At 31.4% G+C, this 7,384-nt stretch overlaps 1 pseudogene across 1 annotated transcript; it reads left to right on the forward strand.

The window, feature by feature from the left end:
* Positions 1–1,915: 1,915 nt before the first annotated feature.
* Positions 1,916–4,629, forward strand: LOC145165452 (calcineurin B-like protein 9; annotated as a pseudogene). Its single transcript, XR_013740061.1, has 9 exons — positions 1,916–2,135; positions 2,977–3,130; positions 3,228–3,310; positions 3,410–3,469; positions 3,641–3,749; positions 3,860–3,912; positions 3,983–4,063; positions 4,157–4,269; positions 4,379–4,629. The product of XR_013740061.1 is annotated as a calcineurin B-like protein 9 (transcript).
* Positions 4,630–7,384: the final 2,755 nt, after the last annotated feature.

Raw genomic sequence — 7,384 nt, forward strand, 5'->3', positions numbered from 1 at the left:
ACGGGGTATCAAGGGTGAAATATTTTTAGTTTTTCTGCATCTTGATGAATCCTAATCCATTCTTCATGTATTTTTGATAGAAATAAAATATGAAAAGGATCTAGGTATAGCATCGGAACATTAGGATTTCACTATGATAACAAATATGGTGGCATTCCTTAAAAAGTTTAAGACAAAATGGAAATTGTTTCGACCACATCAAAACGTTTACTACATCTCTTTATTTATGAAGTTTTAGATGTGAACATGAATTTAAGAAATTGGCCGCCAAACCAAAGTTTACTAAAATGATAATAGACATGAATGCGAAATACGATAAATATTGGGGTGACTATGACAAGATGAATGATTTACATACTTTGGTGTTTTCTTTGATCCTATCATCAAATCACTTTTTTTTGTTACGTTCATTTAAAAAAAAGATTGATTACGTGGATAAATTATCCAGGAAATTAGACATAGAGTATAAAGGGCGTCAATGGTTTAAGAGGTCGACATGCAAATGGAGAAATATTTAGGACCAATCTAGAAAGACTCGACAATTGTGGATTTTCTCAACAAAATAGTCGTGAAAAAGTTCGTTGATGATGTTGATAATGACGTTTTCGCCAATCTCTATGATACGGATGGTAGCAACTCAAATCCGAAGAATAACGAATTAAGAAGCTATTTGAATGATAATCTGATGGTTTACTAAAAAGATTTTGATATTGTCGATTGTTAACACATTAGATAACATAAAGTCAAATCCATGTAACTTTTATATCAAAGTCATGTGTTTTGGGTAGTAAAAGTTGGCTAATCATAGAAAACCACAAAAAAACAAACAGGCTAATACAGACAAACGAAAATTATGTGAAAGGAACCCAACAACCAAACAAAAATATGTAAGCAAACCAAATATATAATACAAACAAATGAAAAAATCATGAAAGGAACATGGAAACCGAGAAGAAAAACCTATATTGACGATAAAACAAACAAAATACCTAATCATAGTTTGGTTATAACTTTTATAACATTTAGTATATTGCCAAAACCGAAACCAGATTTGTAACGAATATGAAATATTTTCAATAGTTTAATAACCACGTGTGGCTTATGTTTTATAAAATTTTGTTAGCATTTATGTGGGGAAATCTTTAGAAAAGCCCCAAAAAATTTTAAGAAAAATTAACGATTTAGTAATAATCTTTTTTTAATAGAAAAACCCAAAAAACCAAATAATTAGGTAATTTATTTACTTTCCCCCATTTTGACATTTTCAGCAGCTAAATATATTTTTATATGTATAAATATGTATTTAAAATGTATTTAGATGGTTTCTTGGATTTTTTTCTTTTAAAAAAAATAACACTTAATCATTAATTTTTTTGAAATTTTAGAATTTTTTTTGGAGATTTCTCACATTTATACGCATATTATATGAAACAATAAGTGAAAACCTCATTTGATATAATATTTATATGGAGTGTAAAAAACCGAGTTTCAAAGTTCTTGAAACATGAAAGATTATAGAGATGTTCGATATGGACTTTTAATAAAAAAATTGGAAAAAAAAATTTTCGTTAGGCCGTAGGAGCTTTTAGTTTTTATTTAAAATAAAAAACTTAGTAATCTAAAAATTAATTCAAATAGTTTTTCTTTTTTTTGAGCTTTTAGCTATTGGTTTTATTGAGTTTTACATCTTTAAAAATTACTAGCTTTTTTTGCCAAACATTTTATGTAAATAAAAGCAACAAATGTTATTTGTTAGCTACCAACTACCGTCTACGGATTATCAATTATCAGCTATCATCAACTATCAGTTTTGAGCATCCATCAACTTGGTTGATTTTCAAAAAATAAAAAAGAATGATTTTAAAAAAAAAAAATTTAACAAAGAATGAAACTATTGTGTTTTATACGGAAAAAGCCCTTGAATTATCACGTGACAATCACGTAGCTGTGTTCACCGCCTGAATCTATATATACTTGGTTGTGTTGAGGCATAAAAGACTAGGCAAATTTTCCCGGGCTTCGTGTAGATCCCGATCAATACACATTATACGATTCTCCACAATAACCTCCCTTTCCGGTTGCCGGCGTCCAGGAAAACGTCATCTCTCCTAGGGCGGCTTGTTTCGTCCCTGCGGGTATGCAATCTCTCAATTCTCTGTTACTTTTGTTACAGATTTTTGTATGATTAATTCTTGTATTGCAATTATGTATGGATAGTTTTGGTGTTCATTGAATTTGAATATGCGTTAATCGTCAAGAGGCGGTGGATATAGGAAAGCGATTCGTTATGGTGAATTTGTGTCCAGTATTGTTTTATATCGTCATTATCGATCACCGTTATTATAGTCTTTGTTTCGTTGAATCGTTTCTTATTTAGTTTGTTGCGTTAAAATGTTTTTCGGAAGCATACATTGTGAAAAGATCGAAGGTGTTTGCATCTGTGGATTTTGTTGAAGAATGATTATTTTTTCTTGTGATATATTCTTGTCATTCCAACCCTACAAAAGGCCAAGGATGAATGCGCGTCTATTCTCAATTTGTGTGAATTTTATGAGATCGCGATTGTGATTATTCTGGCTGATTAAAGAGAAAAAAAAAAACTGCTAACAGAAATTTATGTAATCTATAGGTCATGTGATGGAGTTCATCTTCATCAACAACGCAGAAAATGGTTCATATGATCATTTTTTATTTGTTAGTAAGCTGTTTGGTATTTGATAACCTCTGAATGATACCAGTTTTTTATTAGACTCTTTAGTATGGCCAGCAAAAGAATGATGATGCAAAATCCCTCATGTTTGTAGCTCTGCCTCTTATATATGTATATCCCTTCAAATGATTTGTAAGGGATGTTATTGTAGTATTTCAGTCTGTGATGATTGTGATGAACTAAGAGAACATCTTGTATTTTGCATAATTAATTATCCTGTGCATCATCGATGACTAATTGGTTTTGATATTGTGATTGGTGTGAAGGGTGAGATGATTTTTGATGATAAACAGCAGTGAATCCTTGCGATGCTTGTAATCCTGCATCATCCTTGTTGTTGAATGGGCTGTTGCTATTCCACTGTGGGAAGACGGGTTCCTGCCCGTGAAGACCCAAGGACTCTTGCTTCTCAGACTTCTTGTAATTCTTAATTTCCACATCATCAATTTATTAATTAATATCAATCATGATTCAGCTCAAAACTTGTTTTGATTTTGTGTCCACTGTATATATACAGTCAGTGTTAGTGAGGTTGAAGCACTATTTGAGCTATTCAAGAGCATAAGCAGTTCTGTAGTTGATGATGGACTAATTAGCAAGGTAGTTTATGTCAGAATTTCTATTTAAGAATCGTAATTATGTAGATAAATAATTCAATATGTCATGTTTAATTATGTTCACTAACTATTATATATGCAGGAAGAATTTCTACTAGCTTTGTTCAAGAACAAAAGGAAAAAGAATCTGTTTGCAAATAGGGTATGTTGTTCTTGTTCCTCCAGTTTATTTTCAGTTCCATTGGCCAATTTACTAAATTGAGTGATTTATGCAAATAATTTCACTAAACAGATGAACCCAATATAAGTGAAATTAATTTGCATATGGTATTAAGGTTTAAAAAGTTGCATATATGTACGTATATGTGTGTAGATTTTTAGTCTTTTTGACGTTAAGCATAAGGGAGTCGTCGATTTTAGTGACTTTGTTAGATCACTTGACGTGTTCCACCCTAAAGCTCCACTAGAAGACAAAATCAATTGTAAGTCCTTATATAATATAATTCTAAATCCCCCAATTACAATTTTTTCCAAATTCCAAAACCAACCAATAATTAATCTCTTTATATATATTTTTACTTTTGTTTCTCAGTTTCTTTCAAGCTTTATGATTTGGATGGAACAGGATTCATTGAGCGCCATGAGGTATATTTTTTGTTACAAAAGACGTAAATGTCCTCCTTGTTTTCATTATTTTACAAATTTTAATTTGCAGGTTAAGCTGATGTTAATTGCACTTTTACGTGAATCTGAGCTAAGGCTTGCTGATGAGACAATTGAGATGATACTAGACAATGTAAGTTTGCTTTTTCATGTTTGTGATTTTTATATACTCCTATTTTTTTATTTGTATGAGTTGTGAATTTTTATTTTTATTTGCTTTAAGCAGACGTTTTTAGATGCCGATGCAAACCGGGATGGGAAGATTGACAAATCAGAATGGCAAGCTTATGTTACCAAAAATCCCTCCTTGTTGAAAATAATGACACTTCCTTATCTAAGGTAATTAATTATTAATTATTATTTATGATAAAGATAATGTTACAGCTGATGGGTGTCATTCCCTTTTTATAATAAAATAAGTTTGTAAAAATGAATGAATGAATTGCAGGGATATTACGACAACCTTTCCAAGCTTTGTGTTCAATTCCCAAGTTGAAGAAGAGATTACATCATGACATTAATTGACAAGGAGGGATTTGATCATTTTTTCATGAAGAAATTCAAACTTGTACATGTTGAATAAAGAGGATCTAAAAAAATAACGCATGCATGCACTATAATGTGATGCACAATCGATAACGATTTGGATTTACATTCACCATTCTTGTTGTTGATTGACATTTCTTCTAACTTTGCCCATGCACAGTGTTGATTCACGTTATTAATCATAACTTTTCATCGTCATTCACAACAAGAAAATGCACCTTTAGGGACGACAAAACGCGTCGCAAATAGTCAAGATTGTCACCCCTAAAGGTATTAGGGACGACATGTCGTCTCAATTGGGTCGCCGCAAATACCTCGTAGCTAATACTCAAAAGTCGTCCTTAAAAGTGTCGTCCCTAATACATGTCGTCGCTAATAGCAATCGTCGTCTCAAAAGGTGTCGTCCCTAATAATATTCCGGCTACCGGTCAGTGTTACTCCGGCCAAATATTCCGGCGGGTGTGTCGTCGCTAATGCTTAAGATCGTCCCTAAAGGTGTCGCCACTAATGCTTGTTTTTTTTAGATAAAATTTATATTTTATATTAGTTTATATTATAAAAATACAAAATTTATACAATTATAAAACTTATAATTTAAAAATATGCATTACATAAAACATCAAATAACATTACATAAAATATATCACATTAACATCATCTAAGTCCATAATAACATCATCCATAACATAAAGTAATATATACTAATCGTCGTCCCCATCATCGTTTTCCTCGTCGTCGTTGGTCGCATTGTCGACTTGCTTGCTAAATGACCGGATAATATCTCCAATTGCCGTCACAAACGTCGGGTTTTAGAGAAAAGCGTTAACATCCACATCCTACAAAGTAAGAATATAAGTTAAAATATATCATACTATAAAAACAAATTATTATTACTTAACAATTAAGTCACAAACACATTAAGTCCTTAACAATTTAACAAACAACCAAATTCATAACAATTTAACAAACTAACAAACTACCAAACTATCAAACAACAAAATTTACAACAAATTAATAAGTACCTGTGTTGGTTGCGGTGTCTGTGACTGTGACTGCCACTGGGTGGGAGCACTTGTACCCGTTACGGAAGGCTTAGGCCCGATGCCTCTCACATGTCCCCTTCGAGCACCTAACACCTTCTCAAATAAGGCTATCCAATCAATGGAGTTCGGATCACCACCGGAGTCGGCTATGTGCTGAGTTTGTAAAGCAACCTCAGCAACTAAAGCATTCTGCATTTCACGAAGATTGTTAATATACTTCAAAACAAACACAAAAAAACAACATTCTACTTCATTTTTAAGTAATAATAACTTACATATTGTTCTTCAACTAACGGGTCAACGAATTCCCCTTGTTTATTGACATGTGCACGGTGAAATAATTCAAGTTTATTCAAATTCTATTTAACATTAAAAAATATGTTATACTTAAATAAACATTACAAAATATGTTATAACTGAATAAACATTAATGTAACTTACATTTCTGAAAGAAGCACTACCGTAGCTGCACGTCCCTCCACGATTCTTAACTACTTGCTTCTTCCGGCATTCTTTGTTTACACTGGATCGTTTACAATGTGTATCAGTTAAGAAGTGGCCAATAGTAGCACTCCAACGCGCTGAATCCATACCCACGGGGGGTCGAGCCCTTGCTGCCTCCGCACCCTCTAGCATATCTATAAATTTACCTTTTGCAATATTTTTGCGGCCTCTATACCGCTGACATATCCGATGGTTCAGTGATGCCCATAAAATTCTAGCATCGGGATGATTTGAAATGGCTTCAAAATCAAAATATGTCTACAAAAAAATAAGAAGTTAAAAATAAATCAAAATTAAACATGTTAAATATAACTTTATAAATAATAAATAATTTACCGAAAGATATGTAAACATGCCATTCCGATCGGCTTCAAGAACTTCTTTCCAGGTGTTCTTATCCAAAGCTATGTCACGCCAGATATAACTTCCAACCTCCCGAATGAAACATTCGTATACATCCCCAATCGGTACAAAAGTATTTCTGTCAAATATTATTTTTAGAGGTTGTCTGCCGTTTGCTTCATATAGCCGATGTATTTTCTTGTTTACTGCCATACCTCTTCGTCTGGCAGGTATAGCTGCAAAAAAATATTAGTAAAGATAGTTTTTTATATACATACAATATGAAATACAATGAATTAGAATAAATATTAATTACCATCAATCTGGTGAACACCAAAATCTCCACCGAACGGATGTGGTGGCTCGTCACCACCATCACCTCCATGGCCCATCACAGCAGCCATGAAATGAACGAATGCAACCCAAAAAAATAACATCCTGAAAAATTATAACACTATATATATATATATATATATATATATATATATATATATATATATATATATATAATATGAAAAATTATAACACAAGTGTACAATTTCATATTTTTCTAATTTTTTTTCCAATTATACAATCATGTACATTTCACATTATAACGTCAAATACACATAAACATTTTTACAAACATATACATACATTTTTACATACATATACAAACAAATACATACATTTTTACATACATATCCACACATATACATTTTTACATACATATACAAAAATATACATACATTTTTTCATACATATACATATACATTTCACATACAAATACATACATTTCATATACATACATACATTTTATCATAGATTTTTTCATATATTTACACCCATGTACATAGATTTTTCACATATACATACATTTCACATACAAATACTCTTATACACATATTTTTTCATACATACACATAAATTTCATAAACAAATACACATATACATTTATATTTCACATGCAAATACTCTTATACACACATTTTTTCATACATAGTCATACATTTCATATACAAATACATATATACATATAT

The sequence above is a fragment of the Lactuca virosa genome, chromosome 3 (assembly GCF_052849685.1).
Source record: "Lactuca virosa cultivar CGN04683 chromosome 3, Lactuca_virosa_CGN04683_v6, whole genome shotgun sequence".
Lineage (NCBI taxonomy): Eukaryota > Viridiplantae > Streptophyta > Magnoliopsida > Asterales > Asteraceae > Lactuca > Lactuca virosa.